Here is a 14,180-nt window from a genome sequence, read left to right on the forward strand (position 1 = left end):
AAAAATAATCTGTGCTGGCTAATGAGCCACTGGCTCCTCCATTAGTCTGTTTTCATGCCAGTCACCATTATTAGATAATTATCATTTTACCATCTGCTGATGGCTGAGACAGGCTGATGTGTGAAAGGTTCCTATCACGACAGGGCCATGAAGATACTGCAGTGTTTTTCATTTTGGACAATCGGTTGTAATTCTGTTCTTAGAAAATGACTAATTGTTGTTTTTGTGTTAACTGATCATTAATTGCATCAAATGTGCAGTAAAAAATAGTGATTAAATGACTAGACTGAAAATCAGCAGGGAGGCAAGCTCACAGAGAGGAACTGAAAACCCAAACGGTCTATTATGAACGTCTGTTCAATCTCCAGAGCTACTTCCTGGTCCAACTTTGGCCCACTGTTCTTTACTGCGCTTTAGATGAATGTAGTTGATAATTCTTGAACAGAAATGTTTCCAAATAAATGGTTTTGATGATTGTTATCAGTTTCGGTTCTTTTCTTGTGTAAAGCAAGGTCACACATAGAGATGTGAGTTCAGATAATTTCGCTTTCGTTTGGCCGACACCCATTAACCGGTTACTAAACCATTAATTTTTAAGAAAAACATAGACGCTAAATGACATGAAATACTAGAGGCCTTTCTTTTCAGTCCGGTGCTTCATTGACTCAGTGACCTTTAGCACTGGGGCGGCTGTGGCTCAGAGGCAGAGCGGGTTGTCCACCAATCAGTCGTCAGATTGGCAGTTCGATCCCAGGCTCCAGTCCATGTCAAAGCATCCTTGACCAAGATACTGAACCCCAAATTGCTCCTAATGGCAGTTTCACCAGTGTGTGAATGTGTGAATGTGACATGTAGTGTAAAAGCCGTAGACTAGACCACTGCATTTCAAAGCACCATCCCTTTAAAGGTGGTGATATGTTAATGTTTTCGGACTTAAATGTTTTGCTGATAGAGTTAGTGGAACCATATAGCCCACTGCTCACTCTCCAGTCTCCGGTGGTGAGCATTAAGCCTCGGCTGCTCTGCACTGTGCACCACTCAGGTCAGGTGATAGCTAGTTAGCGTTGCCGCTTATTCAACTTAACGCTGGTAATGTTGTGCCCTGTGGAAATGTGGTGGCCACTATCCAGTCTCCCCCAGGTCGCCCAAGTGAGTAAACGGCTTTATTTGAGCTGCAAAACCTATTTAGCATATTTAACCATGTTAGCAACACTGGCTATGGTGGCACTGCTCATGGTGCTAACAGAGCTAACAGTGATAACATAGTTAACAACGCTAAAGGAAGTTTGTGGCTCAAAACTAGCGCTGCTAACTAGCACCCAGCAGACCCAAGTGGTGCGCAGTGCTGTAAACCGAAGAGGAGCAAAATTAACCAATCAAAAGTATTCTCTGCAGTTCACCAAGTAACGGTTAACTGCTGACATCCCTGGTTAGAAGGTTCATTTATTTGTCATTTTACAACACAGGGTTGCAGTGTGATATGTTAGTTGTTGCCCATTCACGCTCACATAAACACATAAAACATGTAAACAAAACTTTTATTAGAATAGAATAAAATGAATTAAATTATAACCATACATACAGTTACTTACATACAAAGCTTTTCAGGGGCCTTCTTAAAAGTGTCGGCAAATCTCAGTTAAAGAGAAGGTAACTTTTACTGCTGCTGAAATAATTGTAGTTCTGTTGTAAATGTTTGCACTATTGAACCGTTTCAAGATTGTCCAGTGTCTTTGAGAAGGATTCACTCTCCTTGAAAGTTTTCACATTTTCTTTTCTTTCTTTTTTTTTTTACAGCATTAAATCAAAGTAGATTTTAAGGTGGCTTTTCTGACACTGACCAACACTTGAGTGTAATAATAAGCATTCATCCCCTCAGTCAGTAATGAGTAGGTGCAGCTTTAGCAGCAATTACAGCCTTACAGTCTGTGTGTATAGGTTTCACATCAATCAGCCTCGCACATCTGGACACCAGGGGTGGGACTGATAATCAATATGACGATATATCGTCACCTTTATTCCCGTGGTGCATAATCTATACATTTGTGTCAGGCATTGATATTTTTTGTATTTAATTTATGAGCCTGAGATTCTTTCTGCAACTCTCCCTCATCCTTCTCAGTGAAACATCTCAGGCTCAGATTGCCTTCATTTTGCTGCATACTTTTTACAAATTATCAGTGATGTCGTTGCTGTCAGTATGTTTCTGTACGGTCTAAAGCGGGCTTATTCAGCTGGTGGTATTCTCGGCCATCTACTGCCTGAAGAAGAAAAAAAAACATGAATGATGGACATTTGGCCACAGTGAACCCTTCAGACCAGCAGAGCGCTCCTCTGCTCTTGGCCTAATTGTCTCTTAACCCCACAACCCACTGGTCAGTTTGAAAGGCATGTCTTCTTTAGAACAACAAAATTACACCTTTATCATAACCAGAAACTGTGACAAAAGAAATTATCTTCGTTTTTCAAATGTTCAACGGTCCTGGAATGCATCACGTGTGACGAACAGTTTTGTCAGGAAACGCAACCAAATCTAAGCTTAAATTAAATCTGCAAGCAGCGATGGACGGGCGTTCGCACTATTGTGCTACTCGGGGGTCCAGGCAGGACGCTGGCTGATGCCGCTGTTTTCTGTGAAAGTCAGACCCTGCACGCAGGAGTGAGATGATATATCCTTCACAGAGTGTGGGCATTTGAAAGACCTTTGTCACATTTTGTGCCACTGGAGAATCCACTAACTATATGTCATGTTGCTGTAAATCAATTGTAGACCCCACCATGTAAATTTCAGGTAAATCAAAAGATAATTTTCTGACAAGTCTTACTTCCTGGTGCCAGTAGGTGGCACAGTCACCATGACACCTAATGTGCATGTAGTTGGCTTCAGCCCTGGAGCCTTATGACACATGTAAGTAAGCAGGGTTTTCTCTGCCTATCTAAGACAAAGGCGGACCGCCGCCTTGGTTAAAGCATTTGTGTGTGTATGGGGTGGGGTTCAGATGTAGCTTCTTTTGCGCGCACGAACCCATTACTTTCAGTGTAGACGCACATAATGCACGCTCACAACCCAAAGCGATGGCGTAGCGAGCTTGTTTTTTCGTCCGGCACACAGCTCCATGGACCTGCTTCTCCCTCCGGTGTTGTGTCAGATCCTGGTTCCTCCTCAGGCTGTGTCTCGCCTAGTGTTTCCCACAGAGCTCTGCCCCGTATGAAAGGCGAAGGAAGCCTGTATGTGGAAAGACGTTGCCTCCGAGATGTAGAATGTGTGTTATAGAAGAGAAACGCACATTTCAGGGCCGCTGACTTGTATCATCAGAACAGACATGTCCTGTGATTTTCAGCCTCCTTTCATATTTAATAGAGGGGGGACATTACCTGACAGTAATATTCTCAGCTGTCAGGATGTGCCTGCTGTAAAGAGTAAATACAATCATAGAAGGCTGAAAATCACAGGACATGTCTGTGAGCAGTGTAAAGCTCAAGCATGTGGAGGCCTCCTTTCATATTTGATAGAGGGGGGGACCGTATCTAAAAGTACAGCTGTCCAGATGCCCCCCCACCACAGGCCTTTGCCACCTTGGTCTCGAAAGAACCCAGGGAAAACCCTGTAAGTAAGTAATATGTATAAGTTTGGGGCAGATTGGACCATGTATTAAAGAGTGACAGACCACTTCCTGTTTGGTGGCAAACCATGGAAATTTGACACCTTGCCACGGTCACACAGTTCGATGAAAGCTCATACTTTAAGCAACTTTTAATGTCCAAGGTCTTGGTGACGGTATCGTCAAAATTTGAAGTCCAGTGGTGTTTATTATGTCTTTAGTTTATGATAATGACTTTAGGTTCTTTTATCTCAGACATGTTAGGATACACACATGTCAAGGTATGTCATATCCTAACATGTCTGAGATAAAAGAACCTAAAGTCATTAAAATTTGAAGTCATTCAGCTAAAATCTTGAGGAGGAGTTTGTTGAAGTGCGACCTCTGGAAATGGCCAAAAAAAAAAAATTGCACCAAAATGACACATTAAATTCAAAGTGGCTGACTTCCTGTTCCAAGACACTTTTTTGTATGTCTTGGGGTGTGTATGTGCCTACCAAGTTTGGCACATGTAGGGGCTGCGTTATAGAAATTTAACGGGGGGCACTACTGAGCCATTTTGTGACACCAGTTTACCAGACCCATATTGGATGTAAATTTCCGCCAGTTCTGATGTGTGTGACTTAACAAAATGGGATTCTTTTTGGAGAAAAATAATCAGAATACAATCAGTTTCAAGAGGGCCTTTGCAAATGCCTGTGGTCGGTGCCCGGGCCCTAAATAATAAAATTTCATTAAAAATCACTTTATTCTAAAATTTTGCCAAAGACACACCGTTTAGTTTAACCAGACGCTGTACAAAACACATTATATTCTGGGCTCATTAGCACAACTGAAAAGCTGTGAATGACTCGGCTGAGACCAACAGTCACATGACAAAAATCCAGTGAATCTTTGACTGACCTGCAAAATGTGGCTCCCTGAGCAATATGGTTGAACAGCCATGGTTTGGTTGAAGCGGTAACCTGGGTCAGTGGCCAGCTGGATTTATTTCAGTCTTCAGTCTGTAATATGAAGCGTCTTGCTAAACAGCTTAATTACTTTTTGGATTGGTTGGATCATTATTTAATATTTCTATCCCCACATGTATTGCTTGAGATGTGTAACAGGCACTGTTGGCTCATTCTTTGTAGTGTTTTGGATTAAGAGCTGAACAGAAACCCGACTCTGAGCTGACTTCTTATTTCACCTAGATTAACCTGAAACCAGCCGGCCTGTTTGCAGCATCATTACACTCACATGGCTTAATCCCACTCCAAACTCCAGCATCTGTCTCCTCTTTTCAAGAGTCATCATTTGAAACCCTCAGTTTTATGGTTTTTGGCCGCCCTGCCTCCTCTCCTTCACTTTAATGTCTTTTTATCCTCCACAGCTCGGAGCAGTTTGTGTTGAGCGATGCAGAGAGGCAGATTAGCTGCTGTTAGCAGGCTCCCCTGGTGGCGTCTGCATCTGTCACCTCCCACTTCATCCACTTAACGTTTGCCCATTTCCATTCATCACCATAAAGAGGACTCTCTCAGCGTCGCCCCCCCGCTGGTTTAAAAAGTCGCCGCTGATTTGCTCAACACAGAAACATCAGTTTTGTGTGATTTTTCCTCTTTTATTTCAGCGTCGAGGCTCTTCAGCTTCCACTGATTTCTGTTTCATGTCGTTGCTCCTGCAGCTCTGCGGCGGTTCCTCTCCATCTGCTGTTGGTTCACGCTCCACAGGTCTATCGCTCTCATGAGGCAGCGTGACAACCCTGAGAACAGACTGAAGCTGATTACATGGTGTTATTTCATATCACAGGAACAACCTTCAGTCTGTCACCAAACTGAGCATCCATCTCTCAGAAATCTTTCATAACCTCTTTTTTATTACATGTTGCAACCAGTGCACGTATTCCTCTGTGACTGGCTGTTGAGTCAAGTCTTTTTATTTTTGTACTCCAATATAACAAGTTTGCCTCAAGGGGCTGTACAGTGCACGATGCCTTCTGTCCTTAGATGCTCGACTCAGTTGGGAAAAGCACCACAGAAAATCCTTTTAACTGGGAGAAATGGAAGACACCTCGAGAAGAGCAACTGAGGTGATGATTTTGTGTTACAACAGACCAACATATTAAAATGACCCCAGCTGCTGAGCAGCCTCATTGGAATATTTTTTTTTAGTTTTTTTCCCTCCTGATGTGTTAAAAGACATAAAAAATACTCTGCTAGGATCTTGACCTGTGCCTGCTTTTACATTCTTAGAATTTACTCCTCCTTCACTGAAGTATTTACAATCTATATTTAAGGGTACCGACAGGATTACATCTGTACAACTGAGCTTTGATTCACAGTTAATCTACCGTTGCCAAATTTTGGTACCTGAGAGCATATCTGTGATAATGTCAGGTGTGCACAAGAGGCCAAAGTGCTGGGTTCAACTTCAGACAGGAGCCAAAAGCACCTGGACTTCGGTCACGATGTGATTCTGCCAAATAGGACCTGGACCAACTTCTCATCGCACTCCAGGACCAGTATTGCAATCAACCAATCACAGCCCTCTGACATCATCAGTGTGCTGCTTCTGTGCTTCTTTCAACATTCCCTTGTGCTTCTTCAGAGCTGAGCTAGTTTTTTTAAATTGAAGTTGGTACAATTAAACAAAATCCTCTGTAACACTGAATGATAGTCTTTGAAGCTACTGCAGGGTTAGCGAGGTAGCTTGCTTACTACGTTGGCTATGCTAACAAGTAAGCTTGCCAAAAGGCTAGAATGTTAGCGAGTTAGCTTTCTGTGCTAACAAGTAAACTGTCACTAATAAAGAGTAAAGATAATATCATTTTTCATTGCAGCACATCCCTGCAATTCACACATTTTCCCTCCTTTTCCCGTGTTGATCCTGGATAGATTTGGTCAGGTTTATTGAGGACCATCACCATCACGCTGGCTCTGGATCATTTGTTGATGTCGACATCAACATAGCAGTGATGGTCTTGGATCAACACGAACACTGCAATCTTGCAAAAAAAAAAAAAAAAAAAAAAAAGTTTTGAATTGGGTATAAATAGGGAGGAAAAATGCATCCAACATGACATCATCCTTACTGTTAATGTTAATGAACAATATTGTAGTCTTTTGACTAGTTTACTCGTAAGCATATCCTACCTAGTTAACAAACTAACTTGCTAACCCTGCAGTAGCTTACATGGTTATTGTTCAATGTTACTGAGGATCTTGTTTAACTGTATTAACTTCAAGCTGCTCTGAAGGAGCACAAAGGAATTTTGAAATAAGCACAGGAGCAGCACACTGATGATGTCAGAGGGCTGTGATTGGTTGATTGCAGTGTTGTTCCAGGAACGCGATCCAGGAGCATGTTCTTCTTAGCAAAATCAGGTCGTGCCGAAGTCGGAGATCTGGCCGCAGCTCCGTCAACTTTCCAGTGACCCAAAACTTTCTCTGCAGCATTGATCTGCCACGATGGTTCAGGCGTCTGGTCTTTTTCTTTTCTATATTATTTTCAGTAATATCCTGGTACAGTGATACTCAACTCACGGTCTGCGGGCCAAATGTGGCCAGCGATACGGTGCAGGGTGGCCCCTCTAATTTACAATGAAAAGAAACTGATTCATATTTGCAATTCTTTTTTAACTTTGTACGTTAATAAGGTGTCAGTGTGCAAAAAAATCCATCAAAACAGAGGGGTTTGTTTGTTTATCTGTTTTAAGTGCGAGGGCAGGATCCTCGACCGCCCGACACAGGTCTGGGCTCAGCCCCGAATTTTCTCAATTCCAAGAAGCCGGCCCCTGGACTCTTGTCATTTTGCAAAAGTGGACCCAGGGCAAAGCAATTTGAGTATCCCTGGCCTTGTATCACTGCTAGATGGGCAAACACACACAAATGCACACACACAAGCAGACAGACAGACAGAGAGAGACACAAGATTAGTTCTTTGTGCGATAGAGACGAGGAACAGAATTGCTTTTTAGTTGACCATGTCACCGCTGCATCTTGTTCAAAATGTTTGTTTTTACAGAGGAATTAAAGTATTAAACAAAGGTACTGTTGGGTATAGATACTGAATTCTAGGTACTGGTATTGGTTTAAATATGAAGGATACCCAGGCCTAACTGTTGGACACAAGGTGTGTCTCACTCTCAGTGTACGTGCACTGAAGGTTTAAGTATCCACCATCTTCTCCTCCTCACAGCTACATTAAATCAAAGCAAGAAAAAAACACAAATTAATTTGTGAGTGACTGAAACATATTGAGGTGTTTCCAGGACACACCTGGAAATTATCATAGAAACATTCTCCTTCATACAGGAATGTCCTTAACGGCAGTCTGTGCTTCCTGTTTCCATGGTATCAGCTGTCAGGTCATGCCTTCAGTCCTCATCAGGGAGCTAATGGTGACATCTGGGTTTATCATGTTTTCAAACTGTCGCTTCTTTGAGGGTTTGTTTGGTGCGGGAGCCTTTTCTCTTCTTCACCTGCTCGTGTCTGGGTTGTTTTGTGGATCAGAGTTCTGCTCAGTCAGGTGATCATTCAGTTGCTGATGCTGGTTCACAGGCGTCCCGTCCCTCCTCCATCAGTCAGTGTGCCTCCGTGTTCGTCAGCTGCAGTCGAGCTGTGAGAAAACCTGTTCAACACACTTCAAATGTTCATTCCCACAGAACTAAAATATAACAATTTGATATTGCTTTGTAATGCAAAGCATGTTTCAAGAAGTCAGATAAACATTAAGAAAAGTAATTACAATAAATTAAAGGAGTCATTTTAAGGTCTCTGCACAGCCAGTCGCCAGGAGAAAACATTGGCATTGTAGGTTCCTGCAAACCACAGACACATTATATTTGTATGTCTCATACATATAATATCAAGGTTTCTAATTTGATGTCATTCTGATTGCTTGTATATGAACTGGGATTGTCTTCAGGAGGTGGACAGCAGGGTGGATGGGGCAATAGAGACAGCGGCCAAGCTGCAGACTGCTGTCCAAGACCAACACATAATAAAAGCAGGTGTTCTGTAGTGAGACATCGCAGCATTTCTTCCCGTGATTGTGGCACCAAAGCTGGGTATTTTAAGGCGAATCAGGATCTTTTCATAACCATAACCAAGTGGTGTTTGTGTCTAAACATAAGCATATATTGAAACATAAAGTTTCATCATTATCTGCTGCATAATAATGTATAAATTTAAAATCTGTGGTTTGTGGAAACGTACAATAGTCCAGCATTTGTGTTGCTCTGCATCGCCTTGGCCACCAGCTTGATGGTGTTTGTCTCTTTCAAAGAGTAAATATTTTTCACTGCTTTAGCTTTTTATCAGACACTACAGGGTTCTTGAAAGTGTGTCTTGCTGCAGCTTTGCTTCAGCTGAAGAAAATGACATGCAGTCTTTGACAGATATCCCATAAAGAGATCATCAGTCTAACAGAACATCACAACATTCAGAAACACAGTACTTAAACTACACATGATACAGGGACGATGACCTGGTGGTCAGGTGAATCAGGGGGTCCAATAGGTGGGGTCAATATAATGGTAGAGGCAACTCTGGGACTGGCACGGGACTACGCAGGAGTAGCGTCCTGTTCAGAGACAAGGTGAAATAATCAGTTTAAGGAACAGTGTGTGAGATTTAGGGAAATTTGATAGCGTCTAGCAGCGAGGACTGTAGATTGCAACCAGCTGAAACTTCTCCTGGTTAGAGTTCTGTCAGTGTTCATTGTTCAGGAGGTTTGCACCAGGAGCCAAATCCTCCACAGAGGTCGTCTCCTCTCCAAAACAAACAGACCAGCTGATTTAAACCAGTAGTGAATGAAGCAGTTTCAGGTTACTAATCACAATTGTTCAGACACTGCATGTCACAGGTGGGGTTTTAGTGGCTGACGTAAAAACACGAATAGATCTATCTGGAGCCAGTGTTTGGTTTGTCTGCTCTGGGCTACTGTAGAAACATGTCCGAGCAACATGCCGATCTCTGTAGACGAGGACCTGCGCCCTATAATTCTTATTTTCAGGGGATTTTACCCCAAAGGAAACATACTTATTATATTAAATTCCATTCTGCCAATATTTCCCCCTAAATCCTACCCACTGGACCTTTAAAAGGACACTTTGCTGATTTTCAACCAGCTTTGTGTCAAAACAGTGTGGGTAGTATGTAATTGCTCAAATTACAGCCTGTACTTCTGGCTGCAGTTCTTCCCAAGAGACAGATCCGCCCTCTCTCTCAAACTCAGACCGAAATCTGATCAAGCAGCAAAACTAGTCAGTGTGCGTCAAACTGTGTCTCGCCTACAGTGTTTTTAGAAACATATTGAAGTGCCGTGTTTAGCTGTAATAGTGACAGTTTGTGAACAGGAAGTGGGCGGCACACTGTTTCCTGAACAGTGAAAATGAAGGCGGAAAAAACGGAGGTCAAACTGTGACACTAGGCAGCGCTGATCAAATACAAACCAAGCTTCTGCTGTTGAGCTGGCGAAAATGTTTTCAGAAACATGTTTTACTGTTTAACTGTGATATGAGATCATTTCTTGCCAGCCGGCCGCCATTGTTTCAAACGTACGTCTTCACATGACATCACCCACCAGCGGGAGTGTTTTTTGGTTCTGTGTAGCAGAGTGCATTCTGGTAGTTGTAGGTTTTCTCTCTCTTGAGCTAAAGCATCCTTTTTCTCTGTTTTCTCTGGTTCTGTTGCACCTATTTCAAAAGTATTTGTGTCTTTCTACTGTGTTATTGAAAGGCCATTTTTCCAGCAGTGCCACACTACAGAAACTGTTTCGAAATGGCCTGTGGAGCGTGACAAAAAGCTCAAGGTGTCGACCTGGCTTCTAAATTTCCCAGGTCCCAATCTGCTCTGCTTGTGATGTGCCGGTGCCACAGATGTACCCCTAATCCAAGGTGGGGCCTCCCTGGATCGGACTTGGCTCGGACACAGGATCTCTGGGAGTGTCCTGCGGTGTCTGGCACCAGCGCGTTGGCACCAGACCCATTTAGTCCAGTTGGTTGTGAGGTGGGTTGATGGCACGTGCCACAGATGCTCATTCAGTTTGGGATCTGGGGAATTTGGAGGCCAGGTTGACACTTTGAGGTTTTTTTGGGCCATTCGTGAGCAATGTTTGCAGTGTGGCATGGTGCATTATCCTGCCGGGGGGCCACTGCCATTGGGGAGCACTGTTGCCATGAGGGGGGGGGGGGGGGTCTGCAACAGGGTGGAACATATCAGGTGGTGTCCACATGAATGCCAGAACCAAAGGTTTCCCAGCAGAACAATGCATTGGAACAAAATAATCAAAGTTATTCACTTCACCTGTCAGTGCTTTGAATGTTTTGTCTGATTGGTGAATTTACAGATCATTAAAATGTAACGCTTAAGTAATAATGAAGAGGAGTATTCACCAAGTATTTGTTGTTTCACTTATTTATCACCACTCTGCCTTTGAAACAAACTATAGTTTGATTATTTAGGTTGTTTATCAGCACTCAGGTCAGCTGCTGATTGCTGTTGTTTGTCTCATCTAAACAGGGGACATGTCAGCGCGACACAGAGCTGCTCTCAGACTCACTTTTGATTTTGTAATAAACAACAGTTGTCATCACTCAGTGCAACATCCACAATACATGTTGGTAGATGAGTTTATTGTTGGTTTTAGTTTCTTCAGATGAACTGTTGTTATTAAGAAATTAAGGAGCACATCATTTATTAAATGATTACTGCAGCTGCACTTAGATTAAAAAAGTTCATTTGACTTTGAAAAATTAAAGAAATATACACAAACAGCTTTTATTAGCATTTTATCTTCCTTTAATAAAGATTATTGCATTATTATAATTTAATCATAGATTAATAACTCATTTCTGAGCACTAACATAGAATAAATGAGACGTCTGATAACTTTCTCTTTGCTTCTTCACTGATCTGTTTATGTCTGCAGACTCTGTCAGTGGTTTTACCCCTGGAGAACTTATTCATTATGTATAATCACAGAAACTCTCTGCACGCTGAAGGCCACATTATAACCTGTGTTTTCATCCCACCGGGCTTCATAAATCCAAAATGATTGCATGAGGGTCTGGCCGGGTCGTTTCACTTTCATGACTTGTACCTGCACATGGCTCCCAGGAGTGTTTGACTGCTACATGGTTTTTACAGGGTCATAACTTGAGTGCAGTTTTATTCTTTTAATAACTTTCCCATTTTACACATTATGTATTTAACTCTCTGATCCTCAAGAATTTACCCTGAGTGAACCACAGTTAAGGGTTCAGTGTTTTGCTCCAAAAAGTTTCACAGGACATTTTGGCTGAAAGTAGACAAAGGAAGTTTTTTAAGGAGTAAAACCTCCTATCTATTGGTGACAGACTGTTTGACAAATTATTATTACAAGATTTTATTTTTTTTGCTCCAGTCACTGCGAGAGGAAAAAATGTTTTAATAGACTGATCTGATGTGAGAGGATTGATCTCCTCAGCGCCTTATAATTGGATCTTTTTTGTTTTTCTGTAGTTGATAAAACTCTTTATTTGTTTTCTCTTAGTTTGTTTGCTCTTATTAATGCAACAATTGTGAAACTCTGAGCTGATACCCCGGTTGAATAATTAAAATAACAATTTGAACAATATTCATACAGATTGTTGTTTATTTTGTTTTATTTATGTATCCCCCCTTTTCCCCAGGGAAACAAAGAAACATTTATTAGGAAAAAACTCAATCATTCACATTTATGAAACAACCTTTAAGATAACCTTCTTTTGCATGAAAACATTTTTAAGAAAAATAACTGTTTTAAAAGTGTTTTTATTATGTATATCATATCGTATTATTCCTCTCTAATATCTGTTTCATATTGCTGTGAAAACATCAACAAATGTCTCCTTAAAACAGCTGATTTATTCAAGTTTCTCACCAAAAAAATACATTTTTGCAAATCACATTTGAACACATCATGACAATGTTCTAATTTACCTTCGCCCAATACTCCTCTTTACTGAATAGAACTTGAATGCATCATAATATAACTCAGTGCCGCCTCCGTCAGCTGTTAGTTCTGGCCAGCAGCTGCTAACAGCTAACGTTAACTAGCTCTCCTGCAGATTTTAACACAGATATGTTGTTCACAATGTAGAGAGATTTCTGTTCATGCCAAACAAGTTTTCTCTTGTATGCAGGATGACAGAATGCCTCTAGTCTCAAGCCCTGCTTTTTATCCTGCATAAAATTAATGTGACACAACAGGAAAACCATCGGCCACTGCCATCAGTGAATGTCATCTTATTTGCTGATAGGCAGACGGCAGTCAACAAGGTGAAAATTGGCCGATGCTGATGTGTACATCTCTATTTATTCACTTTATTTTGTGTGGTGTGAGTTGGTATAAAACGTGCATTTACTCTCTCTTCGTAGTTACCTATAGTATCCCTAGTATACATTTAATAGTGTACCTTTAAGGATCTTCATAAGACATTTTACGTGTTGGATAAATTCATATTTGCATAAAAAAATAATAGGTTATTTGGATTTTTGAAATACTGATTGGTTTCAGCTGGGCAGATCTCAAAAAGTAAAACCTGGTGATACACAACATAACTTTAACAAAGTTTAGCAGAATCTGTTTTTGTTTGTTTTTAACATTATATAAAGAAAATCGTAGATTTTGAAGTTTGACGTTTGCCAAGCACAGCAGAGTTTGGGTTGATCCCATCAAAAACTCCAAGGACATGGATTTGTGCACATCAGTGGAGGAAAGAGGCTGAAGATGTGAAATGTTTTAACGTAGTTTGATGTTGGTACATGTTTGTCTCTTCAGACTGTCCTCAGCTGCTGCTCTCTGAGCTCTTGGCCTCCATTAGATGAATCATTTTCTCACTGATGTTGTGCTGCTCACAGTCTCAGAGCGACTAACAGGAGGAGGTGAAGCAGCCAGCTGAGAGACTGTTTAATGTCACACTGAGCTGCTGCCGCTGCTTCAGTCTGAGCCACTTATTCTTCTGTCAGACTCAGCGAGCGCCGCTCTGGATAAGGACCTTCTGCCAAAAGTCACCAATGTGAATGAACCTGAGTGTTTAACATTAGACCCTCTGAGTCAGTGTATGGCGGAGGACAGGACAGTTTGACCGCTGAGTGTTTTTATAATTGAAGTCTCACATGTTTGAACAGAGGGTGGAAAAATGGCATTTATCCATTAATTTCTTAAGAGTTTCTAACTTTGAGTATTTTTCCTAGAAGTGCTCAAATCTAAATAAAAGGAATTGGAAGCCACTGTTTCCATTATAGCAGTGTGTAAATTAAGCATAAAACCAGTCGAGGTTTGGAATTTGATAGTAACTTATATTCCTTTTGAGCTGAGCTCCATCCCGTCTCAGGTTTAGGACGTATTCATAAAACATCTAAAGAGGAGGCTCTCACTGTTTGATCAGGGAGAACGTCCTAAAAATAACTGAAGACACTTTTGATTTTGGGGGTAAATAATTCACACAGCATTATAGCAGCACAAGTTGTAATTTATAGGGATACGTGTCCAACAGTATGAGATTTTCACGGTCCAATAACCGTCTCAGAACGTATGTTTTCTGGATCAATCTATGAGTTACTTGGTCCATAA

The 14,180-nt window shown here is 41.5% G+C and overlaps 1 protein-coding gene across 4 annotated transcripts in view; it reads left to right on the plus strand.

Moving 5' to 3' along the window:
* The window catches only part of cadps2 (Ca++-dependent secretion activator 2), a 335,426-nt gene that overhangs the window by 108,835 nt on the left and 212,411 nt on the right, over positions 1-14,180 (plus strand). The gene's annotated exons all lie outside the window — the stretch shown is intronic.

The sequence above is a fragment of the Epinephelus fuscoguttatus genome, linkage group LG4 (genome assembly GCF_011397635.1).
Source record: "Epinephelus fuscoguttatus linkage group LG4, E.fuscoguttatus.final_Chr_v1".
NCBI lineage: Eukaryota > Metazoa > Chordata > Actinopteri > Perciformes > Serranidae > Epinephelus > Epinephelus fuscoguttatus.